Genomic DNA, 18,656 nt, shown 5'->3' on the forward strand with positions numbered 1-18,656 from the left:
GAAATACCTGACACTTTCTGTGATGGCATTTGTCTATGTACACACCTTACCTTTTCTGTCTGCTGCTAGGCTCCCACTTTACAAAAGAAATTCTCCTTGGCTCCCTTTGGATTGCCTAATGATTTTATTCAGTGCCCTTCTTTGTTACCCTTGATATGAAGAATCATTCCTTCTCTACCCATAGCCCCCATATAGTGTTCCAGCCTGCAGCTATGTTGACAATGCCTCCCAGCTTTTCCCATGAAAAAATAACTCGTTAGAACTAGCCTACTTTGGCCAAGGCTATTACTTAAATAAGATCAGCCTCATGACTAACCTTTGAGGAACTGCATTACAAATTGCACAGTTAAATACTGTCTTGAAAGCATACTTTTTATGCACTTCCCCACCTGTTTTGCTCTCTATTTAAAGCAACTAAAAACTCTTCTGCTGTTTGTTTGTTTCCTAACCCAGATTTATTTCTGACATTTCTACAGTATGATATACGTGATGAGCTGCGATTTTTTGTGGTGTTGCCACACAAACAATAATTTAATATCTTAACTAGAATTCCACAAATAATATTTCATAATTTTTGTAGATTTGAAACGCTTTGCAGTTTGCATAATTCTGAAATAAGGCTGAAAGAAGTACTGCATTCTCAGACTCAAATCGAATGAAATTATCCTCAAATTCTGCTATAATTTTACCTTAATGCATTATAATTCAGATGTCAGCTTTTTCTTCCATAATTTGATTCTGCTTGGCTATTAGGATTGCTCAGTACTTACTCTGTTTTATTGCTCTTAGATGAAATAAATTAAGCTGTATAGCAATATAAAAGATAATATTCATTGTTATAAATTCAGCGTTTACACAAATGAAACATCTTAAATTCCCTCTTCATCTGTTTTAAATTAAGTATGAGATTTAAATCACTTGTTCTGATTGAGAGCAAGCACTGTGTTGTGGAAAGGAAGAGACTGTGGACAATCAAAAAAGCAGACTGAGATTCTGATCAGGGCATTCATTATTGTTGGTGGGAAACAGCGTTAAACAATAATTGATTGCATTCATGTGGAGGGTAGAGGAGCTTACCATGAGATAGTATTGCATTAATAGTCGAGAATGATGTTGAACAGATGGGAAAGTAAGAGTAACAAACACAGTGTTTCAAATTGCTCCAGTGTGGTAGTAGCTAGCTCTTGTAAGAAAAGAGGCCTTAAATCAGTTTGGGTTTACTTAATATATGTAATGAATTATTATTGAGTTTTAGGCGTGATCTCCCTTTATGGTTGCCTTTTTCAACTTGGGATGCAATTGTGTATTTAATTTTCACCCTAAAATATTTCCTTGTAACACTGATTCTCTTCATCTCATTCCTTATGTAATTCTCACTGTAATCTCTCTAATCCTTTTTACAGGTAGAAAGAAAATACATGCAAGTAAAAAACTCCTGTTCTTAGATTTAACAGTCTTAATTTAATGTTTGCTAACTCTATTGAGGATATTGTTTACTCCAGAATAACTATAATTACTGAAATGAAACCTTGTTTCTTACAGACAGGCTTCTATTGTGCAGTGTGCAATAAGACAACTTCAGCTGTTGTAGTTTTAGTATGTCCTGTAAATTGCCACATTTTGAAAGACTGTGATTTAGAATTTTAGACAAATCAGTTACTGATTATGTAATTTCAAATCTAGATACAATTCTGGTGGCAAGTTTTTTAATGAAAGCAAGTTACATGAAAACTTGTTATCAGGCTGTTTCCAACTTGTACATCATTCCTGATTTGCAAAGAATAAGAGACATGTTTAACAGTCAGTGTCCATCATCTTCCTGTGTAACCCAGATATCCATTACCACTTTTCAGTGTATTTTCTTACTGTGTACAGCCTCTAAATTCATATTTTCCTACAACTTCAGTTCTGTCTTCTATTGTGATATCTTTTTCTTTGCTGTTCAATGCAACTCATTTTTTCCCCCTTTTCCTCTATCAAGTCTTCCCATGCAAAGTTTGACTTCAGGCTAGCCATTTCTGCCTCACATTCCTCAATGAATCTTTGGTCCCTTTGAAGCTCTACTACTGCCTCCGAAAGACTATTTTCTTTTAGCCTCATCAGTTCATGTTACGTTCTTGCAAAATTCCTTGTATGACTGTTCTAGTCCACCCACTCAGTCCATTCTCTGCTCCGTAGGCATCATTGGTTTGTTGATCTTTAATTACCGTCATCAAAATCCTGTTCCCACAGCATTATGCTTTCATTGGGTCTTTTCTTAACTGTAATGTCCACTCATTTGGTCTTTGGGTGAAAAATATCTGTTCTTAACCAACTGGCTTTTGGTCTTAAGAGTTAGTTAATATGGATGTCCCTCGGCCTTGCCATAAACATCTAACCTGCTACTGCTCCGCAGTGCTTCTTCCTTCTTGGTGCTTTGCTATTTGCATCTTTCACAGGTAACACTGTACTCTTTACTTCCATATTCTTTGTGGTCCCAACTAGACACTGACTGGCTCCAGATTGAAATGTCACCCTTTAAAATCAGGAAGGGACTCTTTTCAGGCAAGACATACCCATTGAAATTATCTGTTCTGCAAGCCTTGCATAACACCTGCAGTGCAGTAAGTCTGGGGGTGGGTGTACTAGGTGATTCTTTTCCTGTCTCTCTTACTTGTGACTTTTAGGGCAGCTAGTGCTATAGAGGCACTGCAAATCAGCCCACTCTCTCAAAGGGCTTCACTCTGCAAGAGGAGCTGAAGGACGAGGAAGCTGGTTTATGCTCTACCCAATACCAGTAAGCAGTCATGCAACTATACTGTAGTGTATTTCTTTTAAAGGAAACTAGAATAGCAAAATGTCCCATTTTTGGAAGGTTTCATTAGCAGAATTTAAAAAATTGTGTTAGTGATAATTTTTTCAAGTTACTGTGCAAACCTTGTTCTCTTTAATTACAGCTGGTAAAATATTCATTTCAAGTTGAAGCCAGAATATTAATATGGAGCTGTGTATGTTGGGGCTTTTAAGGAAGGAGTCTATGAGCTACAGAATTTCCTAAAGCAGGAGCATAAATTGCTTTCTTCATATGCTTTTCTAAGTACTCACGTATAACAAACTTGCTTGGGAAGTTGTACAGGGGCAGTAGTATTTTTTCAGCTTTGGTCTTTGTCATGTTGTTAAAAACTTTCAAACAGGTTATAGATGTGTATCCTGGATAAATAGGTATGTAAATAGATGTGAACTTCATGAAATGCAACAAGGCCAAGTGCAAGATCCTGCACCTGGGTTGGGGCAAGCCCCGGTATCAGTACAGATTGGTGGATGATGAGTTTGGGAGCAGCCCTGTAGAGAAGGACTTGGCAATACTGGTGAATGAAAAATTGGATCTGAGCTGGTAATATATATTTGCTGCCCAGAAAGATAGCCGTTGCCCAGAGTAGTTGTGGATGTCCCATCCCTGGAAGTGTTCAAGGCTAGATTGGATGGGACTTTGAGCAACCCAGTCTAGTGTGAGTTGTCCCTGCCCATGGCAGAGGGGTTGGAACTGGATGATCTGAAGGTCCTTTCCAACCAAACTATTCTATGGTTCTATCTTAAGGTCCTTTCCAACTACAACCATTCTATGATATTGTAGTTCTGCAATTCTCTGGTATACTGGATAGACTTATGTCCTGGTTTTAGCTGGGATACAGTTGATTTTCTTCCTAGTAGTTGCTACAGTGCTGTGTTTTGATTATAGTCTGAAAAGAATAATACTCTGGTGTTTCACTTGTTCCTGATGAGTAGTCCTTACTTAAAATGAAGGACTTTCCAGTTTCCTATGCTCTGCTAGTGAAGAGGGGCATAAGAAGCCAGGAAGGAGCAGAGACAGGACACCTGACCCAAAATAGCCAAAGGATATTCCATACCATAGCACGTCATGGCCAGTATAGAAACTGGGGGGAGTTACCCAGAAGGGACCTATTGCTGCTGGAGTTGGGCTGGGTATTGGTCAGCGGGTGCTGAGCAATTCTATTGTGCATCACTTGGGTAGGGGATTTTTTGTTGTTTTATACCCCCCTTTTTTGTTATTATTGTTGTTGTTACTAGTATATTTTGCTTTATTTCAGTTATTAAACTGTTCTTATCTCAATCCATGGGTTTTACCTTATTTCAGTTCTGCTTGGTATCCCACAGCAGGAGGGGAGCATGGGTGCCTATGGGGTACTTAGCTGCCAGCTGGGATTAAACCATGGCACTTTCCCAGACAGTGAGCGTTTTCCCTATATTATAGTCTTCAGATAGTAGCAAAGAGTAAGCTTTAAATTATCCCCTGTTTTTCCTTTAGTAGAGTAATTCATCTTTTCAGTCGTTGTGCTCTTTGTTCTATTCTCACATGTCCTGGGCTCAAACATTCCAGACAGAATGTCAAAAGAGGAGAAAACCCCACAGCTGTTAATAAAAATGGTATAAATCCAAATTTAATTCAGCTGTTACTTTTGTGATAATCATTCAGATATCCAAGTTCTTGTATTCTGCAGTAACAGTGTGGATGTAGTATTATATAGGCTATATTTGGCATTGCCTTCAAAGCCCCTTGGCAGCACTCCAGCGATCCTCAGTGACATTCCTCTTGCATCACTGGCTTGTGTAACAGGCACTTAAGTCTGAAGTAGCCTTTCAAAGCGGTGCTTTGAAGTAAATAAGTCACAGAGAGTGCTACTGCAATTCCAGCAGTAGCTATGCAGTGCTATACCTGCCACATCATCGAGCCCAAGGCTGTTCATTTCAGGGCAGTGGAAGTCTCACAAATGCATTCCACCTTCGTGCGTGTTACACATGACAACCCCTTGTTACCAAGAAGTCTGTTTTCAGTCGTATCAGAAGTGACTGTTTTTACTTTACACTGTTTTAGAAGGAAGGGTTTTTTGGTTAATTATCTTTTAAAAAGGATTAGTACTATGCTGTTAGGTTCCAATTTCTTTTTTTCTTCTGCTGACATTTAAAGAGCTGTGGACTAGGAAGAAATAGATTAAAAAATAATATTCCGTGCATCATATCCCAATCACCTCTTACACTTTAGAAAATCTGCAAAAAAACCCCTAAAATAATATGGAAAAAGTAATCTTTTTCCTTTCTCTTCCTGATGCGAGATCAGAAGAAAAGTTTCAATTCATTTAGCTTATGATATAGTCACAAAAGAAAAAAACAGGGTAACTATATACTGTTAAATGTTAGACCAGTTAGTCAGCAGACCAGGCACAACCGTTTGCAGTGTGAATGATGGCATTCTCAGATCCATTTTATGCTCTGCAGTTATCTTTGAGATTTAATCTCCATGTATGTGCATTAAAAGTATATAGCATTCAAAGCTCAAAGTCTGCCTGTAGTAGAGGTGAGTACTCCATGATGTCCAATCTTTTAAAGCAATTTGATCTTTGGTTAGATAGTCAAAACTTCTTTCCTGTCAAGTAAATGACAGGATATTGTATATTTAGCTGTTGAGTATGTTGAAAGTATCTCAAACCTGATTATTCTGTAAAAACAATTGAGCCCTCATGCTGATGTTCCACTGTAAGTAAAGAGACCAAGATTTTCAAAGCTACCCGTTATTAGCATGTACTTTAGCTTGACAGCCTGACCTAGCACCTGTAAAATGCTCATGCTGTGAAAGCTTGGTGCTTGACACCATAAATTATAAATGATGACCCAGTGGAAGAAGTGACAGACTGACGCAGTGAAAGAGAATTACAAAGCTGAAAAACATTAAACTGGCTGCCTGTGTGGATGTTTAATCAAAGAAGATAAGAAACATTTTATCATCGTGAATATAAACCTAGGATGTCTCTGGGAATACATGTCAGGAGTGGAACAGCTCTTCTTCTAGTAAGTTGTATTTACTTTGGTATATTGTTTGAGGCTCTGCATTAAACAGAAGGAAAACATTCAGTATTGGGAAATGCTAGCCTCGTGTTTTCTGAGTTGCCTTTGTGCTCCTTCCTGGATAATTCTTTTCATATGAGTTCTGCTACATCTTTTTCTGTAAATCATGGTAATTTTTAGACTACAGCAGTACAGCCAACTATATTAAATATTTAACTTCTAAAGTAGGTAACTTATCAAGCAAATGAGATGCAACTTCAGGAAGCAAAGGAGAAAAAACTATCATTTTGATTGAGAGCATTGACACCTTTGAAAGTCATGACTGCTTCTGCTTTGATATATGTACAGCTTGTGGCTATACTGATGACTTGCCTTAACTGCTGACAGATAAAATCATCACTAATCACATCACCTTTAACAAGCAGGAAAAATACAAATGTAGGTTTGATAGCCCTCCCCTATCGTCTGTATGTCACTTGCTTTCTTAGGTCATTAGCAAGATCAGGGAGCATATCTTTTTATTGGAGTATGAAATATTGACTTCATCCTGCTTATATAGCATTGGCATAGATCTGTAATGCATAATAATATGCCTTGTCACTTTTGGAGGCTCATTTCTTTGACTCATGGATAAATTCTCAGTGGTGGTTCAGATGGGGATTGAACAGCTATGCTTTTCCACCCTCTGTACCACTTCACACAGACATTGTTAGCATTATTGTTAGTCTGGGAAAGCAGGGTAGTCAAGATGTGCAGTTTGTGGGCTATACGAGCTCTTTGCTTTCTGTATTTTAGCTTTTCTGACTACAAAATAGGAATGGCCTTGTTTCATTTTATGATGTAAAAATACAGATTGAATGTAAGTAAACTCTTATTTAGCTGCCTAGAGTCAAGAGGTTATGCTGAACTACAGAAGCAGTAGAAAATGGTAATGGTTTTAAGATGACAGAGGGTAGATTTATATTAGCTATCAGGGAGAAGTTCCTTACTGTGAGAGTGGTGTGAGACACTGGAGCAGGCTTCCCAGAGTTGTGGCCGCCCCATCCCTGGCAGTGTTCGAGGCCAGGTTGGATGGGGCTTTGAGCAACCTGGTCTGGTGGATTCGCCTGAATGTCAGAGTTTCAGACTCCTGATTCTTGCTCTCAGCCAGTCAGAGGCAGCATGCTCTGCAGCTCTGACTGCATCTGTGAGAACACCCTTAAGGGCCCTACCAAAAAGCCTGAACTGGTCCCTTGCCTCAGTTCTTGAGCTGGAGCTCAAACAGCTCTTTATGGGGCTGTGTTGCCAGTCAAGCACAAACTCTTTAATTGCTTCAGCCTTTGTACTTCTAACATCTGTCTATTCTGTTCCTCAGAGTCACCAAACAGCTAATTTTTCATTATGGTTATTAAGTAACTACTTGAGTAAGCAGTGGCCATCTGTCTTCCCAGTCCCCGTTTGTCACTTTGTCAGCTGTTCTCTTCAAAACTTCTTTCTATAAAGGAACTGTTGTGGAAAAGTGTGTATTGATCCTGGTTCTCACTCCACTTCAAAAGAAACAGATGACCAAGTTGAAAGGTGCTTTTGTATCAACCTTCCCAGTTATGCTTGGGAAGAGGGCAACAAACCTGCAATACTGTTTCATATTTACTGATAGAGAGACTAGGTCGTTGGATCAGTGCAGTACAAGAAGGAACTGGATGCCTCGAGTGGGTTTTATTATCCTCTTGAACTCCTATGGGAAGTTTCTATCTGTCTTGAAGAGGGAGGTTAGCAGCAAAGTGGAGAACATTAAGTCATCACTATGTCCCTGCCCATGGCAGGGGGGTTGGACTTAGATGATCTTAAGGTCCTTTCCAGCTCAAACTGTTCTATGATTCTATGATTCCACAACCAAAGCTCCAATCTAATAGGATTGACTTCAACACACAAGTAATATATACTTTACCAGTACAAAGAAAGATAAATCCATTTGTCTGAATTTCACTTGTTTCTAATTTCCCTAATGTAGATAGATTAATAAACAGAGCTAACAAAACTGTCAGGTAGTCATGTTCATTTAGAAAAACCTGCCCAATAGTCTGCTGTTGACATGAGTGTGTTGGTGAATTGAATATCAATTAGCTTTTTTAAGTTGGAATGAAATTATTACATAGGGCAGCTGGGATCCTAGCATAATTTTGTGGCTTCTGTTGTTATCAGGGCTATCTCTTGACCTTCTTGTATCTCACACACAAAACCAAAAGGTTAGGAAAATAGTACAGCTATGTGACATAAACAAGCTCTGGTGCTATTTTCTGGACCAGCAAACAGCATGAATTTATCTCACTTCATTTTAACAGCAATCCCTGCTGAAAAGGAGTGTCTCAGAAATGAAAGCTGAGTCAGTAGTTAAGAACACACTGTTTCCCTGGTACCAAATGCTCTGATTTTTCTATCTTATTCTTTGTAAGAAGTCCATTATAGCAGTCTGCTTCTACCTACCAGGACTTATTCTTCAGTTCTGTGTTCACTGCCTCTCCTGTAGGGCTGGTATTGCATTGCTGGCCCCTTCTGATGCATTACAGATGTAGGAATTAATCCCTTCTGGGTGATCTATGGATTTGAAAGCCTCCTCCTGTCTCACTCCCCTGTTTGGAAGTACATTGTTCAAGTAAACAATTTTAAAGTCACTTTGACATTACTCTTAGGGAAAAGTCTGTGTTACAGGCTAGGAGAGGTAGGATATTACCTATTCATTCTCAGTGCCACAGTTACTTGGGGAAATCTTGGTGGTTCATCTCTTTCTGAAGTAAACCCGTTTCTTTTAGATATGATTATGCTTTTTACTTCAGGAGTTTTATTTCTTTCTCAAGCTTGTGAAGAAGACTCCCACTGCAGAAGCAAGCATTTATGTTAGACCTCAATCTACATAATATTGATAGGTGTCTTAGGGCAAAACAGCATGACAAGTGGTAGAATACGCAGTTAAGATCTAATTTTGTGGCATTTGTGATTGTGACTATTATCCCAGAAAGATTTTGATGCAGAGATTGTCATGTATTTATGTACTGACATATAGCTTTTCTACATGCTGGGTTTGTTTGGTGCTACTGAATGTGTTGGGTTGATTTCCAAGGCTCTGCCTGGTATTGATGAAATGAAACATGGAACCTGCCTTAAAGGGGGAGGCCATACCTTATATTGATGGGTGTCACCTACCTGTGACTCATAAATTGTTTTATTTCTCCTCTTGCTTTGTAATATTTGTATTATGAAAACAGGGAGTAAAGTTGTGTGATAAGACAGCACATTGATGATGAAGGAAGAGTTACCCTAGTAGAATGACCATTTAAAGATTTCTGTCCATCATAAGTTGCTTTAGAGAGACTTTTACCATGATAGTGGTCATATATGCATGTACAGAAAAACCATTAAAGCCTGGATGGATGGATCAGTGTGGAGAATCCCTAGTTGCATTCCTGTTGTAGGTCGTCATGCAGGCAATCTTTTTCTCAGTTCTGTTGTAAAACAGCAGAAAAGGTAATTCCTCTTTTATTCATGTGTTTGTTGCTTCTTTTACACCAGAGAAATAAGTTTTTCACAAGGTATTTTGCACAGGAAGTTGCTACAAACATTTCATACCTTGGTGTAAACAATTACAAAGGTTAATAGTTGGCCAAATAGTACCTATTTCAATTGTACTGACACTACTTCAGGAGTGAGCTCTGCCTATTACATGCTGTCTAAACAGAAAATCCCCTTTTAAATAAAAGCATGTAGGCATAATTGACCAATTTTCATAATTGATCAGTTCTATTTTGTTTGTTTCTTGGTTGCTTTATTTGGTTTTTGGTGATTTTTTTTTTGTTAAGAAGTATTTTAACACTATTCTAGTGCTATTAAATGCTTAATGTTATTAAAGCCAGGCAACAAAAATAATGGAAATGAACCCAGAACATAATATTTTACTACTATTTCTTTTGGGTGTGGGGATTGTTTCATGAAAATAAGTCTGTCTCAGTTTTTTTTCTTATCTTACTATGTCTTAAGCTTCAAGTTTACCAAACAGATGTTTATATTTGTCCAATATTTCAAATATTTCCTGATCCTGAAATTAAAAAAAGTTTCAATAGTATTATTAAATACAAGTATCAATAAAAAATAAGTATCAATAATGTTATCAATAATATATATATAAAGTAGAGGAGTGATAGGTACAGGTATGTTCAATGGGCTGTGTACAGGTTATAAATGGTAAATTATAATAATTGCTTATCAGAGCATTTTGATATGTGTTTATAGTATTGAGATAGCTCATTTTACAGTAAAGTGACATTAGGAAGGCAATAAATATGCTCTTGTTTGAATGAGAATTTTTTGCGCTTGGATACTTCAAACAATGAAGTTAACTTAGTTTGTCAGCCTTTAAGTGACAAATAGGCACAGACTTATCACTTTTCTTAGATCCTGCTGCCAGAAACATAAGTGTTTACAATACTAAAGCCACAGTAAATGCAATAAGTAACTAGCTGGCTATTTGTTCTCATTATGTTTTTTGATCATTGAAATAATGCATAACAACTAGTGTCTGTTGTTCACTGATTGTGAAACCAAAGGCTTTCACTGGAAGGGAAACTTTTGTGACTATCAGTCAAAACTGAGAATGATAATTTTAACATTTATTTCTAGATAAAGAAGGTTTAGGCATGGAGTAGACAATTTACGAAGTTTTAAAAGATGCTGGTGGATGACAAACACTTTAACCTTTTTGTGCTGTAGAAGTCATAAAATGAATTAAGCCTACTTGCAGAGCTGTGAGTGTCAAGTATTGCTGGGTTTAACTTCGATTACCTTTTTTGTTTTTAAATCCTTTGGAGTTGCTGAAACACACATTAGGGTCTTTGTTTAGAATGTGAGGGGTTTTTTTGTCATTCTATCATGACTGCATGTCTTGTTATTTGGAAATAAATGTAAAATTCCATTCTTGTTAGTAAATATAAGTTGAGTTGATCATATAACTCCTTGTTGCACAGATATAATTATATATGGTGTTCATGACTTGTTCTTCTGAAACAATATGATGATACAGTCAGGGATCAGTTAGCATGACCAATGAATATAAGAATACAGTTGGTTTGTGAAGCTAGTGGCTTATTTCTTCCTTCTACCTTCATAGAGTCTGATTGCTGGAAAATATGTGGAGTTGAAAAAACAAGTATTTGGCAAATTAATTGCAAACAGAAAGGAATGCATAAGCTTGCAAAAGTGATGTATCCTATCCACTTAATTCTTCGCATGAAATACCATATCGTTCCAAGGTTCCATTAGTTGCTCCTTTCATTTTCACTTCCTTGAGGGGTTTGACAGTATATGAAAAGATGATACCAAAGACACAGTTGGAATCAATTGCTTCTGCCTCCATCAGTTCTCTCAGCAGGTTCAAGGTTTACTCTTTCATTTTAAATAATTACATAAATTAGATCTCTCAGTTGTCTTTATGATTTTAGGTAACAAAAACAGCATTTGGTTTACTTGCTTATTTACATGGTACAGTTAAATGAAAATATACATTTAATAATCAAAATTCAGTATAGTCTTCCACCAAAAAAGCACAAGAAGGTGATAAATCACAGCTTCATCTAGATTTTTCTGTTTAACCCTTTAATGCAGTGAAGTTACTTCGTTGTAACTGAAGGCTCTGCAATGGTTGGCAATGCTGATAATAATAGAGAGTAAAGGGATTCATGTTGATTTTTCAAGTGAGAATGGAAGAAAGTCAATGTGAAAAAGAATAATGTAAAACTGAAGTTTTTGGTATGAAAATATTGGCTTGCATTCTGGTGAGAAATGGAGCAGTAGGATTACAGCAGCCTTCCACTCTCAGGAGAACATGTATGTTTGGACGTAAGGTACGGAAAGGATAATTATATTGGCTCTGAAGTAGCAGGAGCACTGTGAAAGTGTAGGAAAGCATAAAATGATACAGCAAAGAGCATAAATTTTAACTTAATTTAAAAAATGATCTTGCTAAGAAATAGGCAGTAAGGTTCTGTAGGGAAAAAGGTTGAATAAAAAAGGTAGGTAGTGGCATTTTATGTAAAAAGAACCACTGTTTGTTTTAATCTTGTTAGCTCAGAGCCACAGGATTTGAAATTATATCTATCCAGGTGGTAGTAGGGAACAGTAAGACTGAAACAGATAAGTGAATCAAATTAGGAACTAGGGTAAGTTGTCCCTTAAGCATCTGTATGCAATGCATGGAAAGAAAAATTGCACTGTGGGGGGAATTAGTTTTTGAAGGTGCTCACTGGAGACCTGATGTAATGTGGAGTAAAACGCCACCAAGTTAAAAGACGGGCAGTTATCCAACATAAAGCATGAAGCAGCCAGTCTAATAATGCTGCAGACTCTCAGGACTGAGAAGGTGAATTTATCACGACTGAAATGTTACATTTTGTACATGAAAAATTATTCTGACCAGTTCTCATTCATTAGAGTTGAATTCTAATCACATGTTTGTGCTGGTGCTCAAATGTGAAAATGAAACTGTGGGAAGTGGAAATAAGTCAGATTCTTGATTGGGAAATCACTGATAAATAAAAAAGGCCAGTTTTAGACAACAGTTCAAACTACATGAGATACGTTAGGTAAGTAGGTGTTACATTAGGTAATGTGAAAGCAGCAACTAGAAGTGCAAACACTTGTAATAATTAATGGGAAGAGAGGATATATGTGAAAATTAGTACACATTAGAAAATATGAAGCATAGAAAATTATAAATAGGAGGTGAATATATTAGGTAAAAGTCTAAGTGTCACAACACACCGGATAATGGGAATTTCTCTATTGCATTATAGATAAAAATGTTCATGTGAATGGTATAGAACTAATTTAGAAAGATGCAGAAAATAAGGTGTTCAGACTTGAGAAAATTAGAAATCAGTGATTTACTCGCCTAACATGAAGAATATGAAATACTCCCCATCTGGTGTAAGTAGTTCTCTTCCAAGAGTCCTGAAAGAATTGGCTGAGGAGATCTCTGGGCTTCTGATGGTAAATTTAATGAGTTTTGGGACTTTGGGAATTGAAGAATATTGGAAGAGCGTAGGTGTTAGGGTACTGGTTTGAAAAGGGAAGCACCATTAACCAGGCAAGTAGAGTTTTATAAAAATCACTGTATTGGAGAGGATTCAAGAAGTCATTTACCTCCCTTGCCCCAAGGCAACATGAGATTATGTAGAAACCAGGTCTGACAGTGTTAGCTGTGTCTTAAAAGCCTCCCATAGAGGAGATTCCCTAGCTTCCCAATTAGTCACAGCTATCCTTCTTCTTTACAACTGTAGGGGTAGTAAGGATTTTCCTGAAGTCTAACATAAAACTCTTACAAATGCTGAAGAGAGAGGAAGGATTACTGTATATATTTTGCTGGCTCTAATCCTGTTTATCTCAGTCAAACAGCATTGGTGATACTTTGTTTACTGTATGATTTGCTATGACTCCTATATACTTTCCCAGCAGAACAGCTATCTAGACAGGTGCTCCTCATGCTTTATTACTGCATCTCATTAATCTTGCCTAAACCATAAGGCTGTTGCATGCAAAGTAATGGAAATTATGGGAGAGGATTCAATTGGCACTTATTTAACGAACGCCACTTCCTTTGTTTTATGGAAAACAAACCTAGTAAAAAATCCCAAGCTTTTAAATAGTTTTTCCCAGTTGATTACATGTTAATTGCCAAAGGGCACTTGCATATTTCCCTCCTCTTTCTGTCTTCCTCAGGCACATGAGCCACAGAGGTAATATGTTTAGATTTTGTATAGTATGATAAAATACCACCAAGTGATATTTAACTTCTGACAGCTAAAAGCTTACCAGTTACTTTAGTAAATGGCTTTAAAAAAACTTGAGGTCTGAGAAACCTCAAAGTAGTTTCCAGTGACTGTGAAATCACAGACTTCGAGGTTCAAAATCCTAAATTCTAACCAGTCAACATTTATCATTAGTAACATGGAAAGAAATATCAAATCAATAGCTGACAAAAGGCAAGTAAAGAAAGAAAGATGGTGTGTAGACAGGGAACAGCCTTTATCACTTCGTAAAGGTCAGCTCTTAGAAGTACAACTTGTTTTAATATAAACAAATGGATCTTTGTACACTCAAGAGCAAAAATGCAACCCAAACTGAGAAATAACGATGAAAAGGAGTGATTCTGTAAAGGACAGTGAACTTGGTAGACTTAACAGCCTGTGAGTGCAGTGCTGCAGTCAAAAATAGGATTATGTGACCTCAGATATATAAACAGGGTATAAAAATAGGCAGAGTTCTTAATATATATGTTTGGAAGGAATTATTACAGAATAGTGCAGGTGATCCTATTTTTCTGCAGCTCCCTGAGTTACTGCTGTTGCCTTCAGAAATTAATGGTTTTTTGTCATTGTATTTTCCTTGCAAATCTTTGGCTTGCCCACCATAGCTGTAACTGTGGAATGTATTAGTCTGCAATGAGCAGGAGATAAAGCTGGGAGATCTTGTGGCCTGTTCTGATACTGGACTATGATTCCATATGATTGGCCACAATCCTTTATTCATTTATAAGTGTTAGGTCAGTCTGCCTGAAGATGTGGAAAGAAAGAAAAGAAACTGGGGAAATGAAAGCTTGGGAAGCTTTGTCCTTGGTTGTGCAGACAAGATTGTAGAGTTCATCTTCAGAACAGTGTTTTGGAATTAGAATTAAAATTCCACACTGTCCTTGGAGTTCTGCTCATCATAATTTTAAATAAAACAGTTCTCTCAGGACCAGGCAAAACCTCTGAAAAGATTAATTTCAGTTGTAAAGTCTAATAATAGCAGTGTAAGATATGTCCAGAAAAAAAAAGGAAGCTGGAGCTCAGTATGTCATAATGAGTTATAATAATGCAATCTCTATTAAAGTATGTACTGGAAAACTAAGATAAACACTTAAATTCTAAGTATGAACAGGGCACTTAATATGTCTGCAGCTGTATGCTTAATTTCATATATGATTATTGAACAAGTTACAGTATTCTTAACTCAGTTATTTAAGGAAGGATATGAAAGTGCTACATTTAAGTTCTTTCTATGGAAAAAGATTATTTTAAAGGACCTTTGAGTTAATTTTGAATCGTGGTGTGACTTTGTAGTGGCAGACATACACTATTTCACTCTTGTTCACTCTGCAAGTTTTATACTCTAGGTTGCCTCAAACAAGAATGGCTGCTACAAGTGGAGATTGGGTATCAAAAACGTCAGTAACATTGCTTAGTTGCAGCCAATTAATTTACAGCTTTTTCTTCCCCCCATGTAAGTTCCAGACACTTTTGCTTATGTTGATGTCTGTGATGTCTGTAGTGCATGAAGTCTAATATAGGAGGAATGGGACTTTTTATGGCATATAAAGGAGTAAATAAGTAAATGGAGGGACAAGGATCATTCCTGGTTCCATTAATATCTTAGGGAATTTTCTCATTTTAAGCATCATACATGTAACATCCATTATCTGTTTTTAGCCTCTTTGCAATAGCAAAACACTCCATCCCTGGCAGTGTTCAAGGCCAGGCTGGACAGAGCCTTGGGTGGCATAGTCTAGGGTGAGGTGTCCCTGCTCATAGCAGAGCCATTGGAAATAGGTGATCTTAAGGTTCTTTCCTATCTATTCTGTGATTGTATGAATTGCCAATGCTCTTGAAACTTCCCCTGGTTTGCACTCAGAAGAGCAGCATTCACTCCTGTTTGTAATTTCAGATGTATCCATGTGGGTATTCTTCTTAGTCTGGGTTTCTTTGGCAGAAACATGTTTTTTGCCAAGGAGCTGTGAGTTGGAAGCTTCTTGGCAGTGTAAATTTGTCTGCCATCAGGTCTGTGCTGCTGGGGATAGACTGCTTCTTAATTACCTCATTTAAAGATAGCTTGGGTATCTCTCTCCCACGCTCAAGTCTATCATGTAGATATTTCCGAATCACTGAAGTGTATGCAGATTTTATTACTTTATTCGTGTCCTCATTTGTATAGCCAGCCCTGATGATTTTACCCCTTTACTGGGGTTTGTATTTCTTTGCTATAATGTTTACCTGATCTGCTAGTATTTGCATATTTTTGATTGGTAATTATTTAATGTCTTTTAATGCAAGTACTGCTGGAAAAACAATGTTAACTTCTATGATTTTCATTTCTGAGTCTGAAGGTGATAGCATTCTATGCAAGTGATAGCATCCTAATTCTGATTAATAGTGTTGTAGTTTGAATTCTCAGGGTTGATGTTCTAACAGATCTCGTGGCTATAAGCAAGCATATGTAAGCATACAAGAGGCTTGTGATTCGGAGAAAACTCCAGGAACAAACTTGCCAACAAAGTTTTCAAGCTGACAAGCAGATATTCTTTATTGCAGTGCTGGGAGACACGGGTGATAAGTCCTCCTAACGTGTGTCCCTGTATTGCTACACAAGCGGTCCTTCTATAGTTCCTGGGCATACATACATGTTCATGAGCTACGTATGGGTTATGTTATTTTCCAGAAAGTTCCCCACATGCATACACAAATGTGGTGGTGGTCTCTGAGGGTCGTTTACTTCTTCCAACAATCTTTGTCACTTCTGGCAGCCTTTGAAGCACGCACAGTAGATGCTCATACCAGCTTCATTGGTTCGTTAGCACCAGAGACATGATAATCCTCCTGTCCTCTTACTTATCCGTTGGTTTAACTGTAGCCCATCCTGGACCCCTGCCATTCCCAGATACTCCTTATCCCCATGTCCTGTTCTAGATTGTTAAAACTGCATCAACTATAACAATTTACCTTGTGCCAGGATGTTCTCCAGCTGTACTCTATTGTTTTTCTATGTATTATGCACCTCAGTAATTTTCCATTGCTACTGTTACAAAGCCATGAAACTTAACATTACTTAAAACTGATTCTAAAGGTTTATATATTCCATTTTGTGATTTTGTGCCCCCCCCCCTTGTCTCACTTCATATGTAAAATGTATAAAAAATTGTATTTTAACAAAACTTAGTAATTTGGTAAACGTATATCCCCCCTGTTGCAGGGGAGCTGGAACTAGATGATCTTTACAGTCACTTCCAGCCCAATCCATTCTGTGATTCTATGGTTGTGGTTCAACTAAATTTAAACTTGCTTTCAGTGATGGATTTACTCTAGCTCTTAATTTTTAATGTATAGCTTTGAGCTTTGAAGTAGTACTTGATTAATTTGGGCAAGGAATTAATTAATTCAAGCTCCACTGAAGAAATGAGTATTTTTCCTTGCTGAATATTGGTGCCTGTTCCATGAAAGTATTGTTTTTGATAACCTGGACAATGTTTATTGAGTCATGGTCCTGCTGCCCCAAAAGTTTTAAGGAATTAAAGTATCAGAAGAGCACTTCATAAGTAGCAAGGTATAACCTTAGCTGAAAACCGAGTATATTTACAAGGAGTCTGCTGGCTAGAGAGAGGTGGGGAGGAGAGATAGAGAGAATAAATCAAACTCCTAAGAGGAACTGAAATATTCTCAGAAACCAGCTGAGCATTTGGTCTTCCCTATGGAAAGGGGATAGCTGAACCCAGCGGCTTAATTCTTTTGGAGGTGACAGATCCCCAGTATGTTGTAACTGGAAGGTTTACACAGGAAACTGCTGCTTCACAGGCCAAATAGGAAGATGCTTTTTTGACTCTTCAACAGGTGTATGGTAGCTTGATGCAAGTAGAAAATACTGTAGCAGCTGTAAGTCTCTGCTTTTTTAGTAAGAGAAGGCAGCAGTAGTCTCAGTGGAGATAATGATCTCTTTTTTATTATTTTTAAAGTAAAAAAGTTTATCTTCAAGTTATTCACAAAGCTTCATAAACTGGTGCAGTGGTGAAGAAGTGGAGAGCGGAATGGTGCCCTTTGTTCAGTATCCTTTTTAAAATGCCATTACTTTCTTCAAACAAATCATTAAACTTTTATTTGGTGAATGTTGAGCTTGTTACCTGACTGTGAATTTGCTGATAAGACTATTTCAGTTTCAGGTTAAAAGTCAACATGCAGTTAAATATAGAGGAACTCCAGTTGTCACTAATACAAAACACAAAGGAAGATGCTTGGTCTAGTTTCCTCTAATAAGGTGGCAAGCTCATATGGTTCCCATGCCAAGGTGCCTTTTCCCCCAAGGCAAAAAAGCATGACCTAGCTTCTGCTATTGCTGCTGTACTGCTTTACAGAAACACATGATAGATAACTGTACACTGATGGTTTGGACAGATAAGAGGTGGAAGATAATGCACAACAGCATAACCTGCCTCTCAAAAGTATGGGTAGTGGTGTCATGTTCCAAATAATAGCTTCATTTTTCTCCATCATTTAACCATGAAGGGAAGAACTAGAAGTTGAGGGCTGTAAGGAGGAACTCAGCGTTCAAAACATACCGATTTGATAGTTTAAATAAATTGCCCTATACAATACTTAATTTTATGTTTAAAACCTAAATTTACAGTTCTTAGAGGGTCAGATGAAACAATTCCATTAGAGGGCAGTAGTACATGGAGGTACAATGTCTCATGTATTAAATGCTTAGTTTTCAGTTAGCTTCCTTAACGCTATGAGGTGTAATTTTTGCAATATTAGTGAAAGAGAAATAATGAAGCTAATATAATTTAACATACTAAGGTAGTGCAGAAATATTTCTTAGTATACAAGCACAATAATGCACATTCTTTTAACATACATTAAAACCCCCAAATTAATGTGGCAGAAGTGATGCCAAATATACATAGCTGCTTTCAGCATTGTGGTATTCCAGCTAAAATATCAACTCTAAAGTTCTTAGTTCTTTCTGTTTTCTTTCTGAATTATACA

The 18,656-nt window shown here is 37.3% G+C and overlaps 1 protein-coding gene across 2 annotated transcripts in view; it reads left to right on the forward strand.

Annotated features, from left to right (window-relative positions):
* EPHA6 (EPH receptor A6) overlaps window positions 1-18,656 on the forward strand; it is a 436,532-nt gene that overhangs the window by 15,656 nt on the left and 402,220 nt on the right. The window lies entirely within an intron of this gene.

Source organism: Melopsittacus undulatus, chromosome 2 (genome assembly GCF_012275295.1).
Source record: "Melopsittacus undulatus isolate bMelUnd1 chromosome 2, bMelUnd1.mat.Z, whole genome shotgun sequence".
Taxonomy (NCBI): Eukaryota; Metazoa; Chordata; class Aves; order Psittaciformes; family Psittaculidae; genus Melopsittacus; species Melopsittacus undulatus.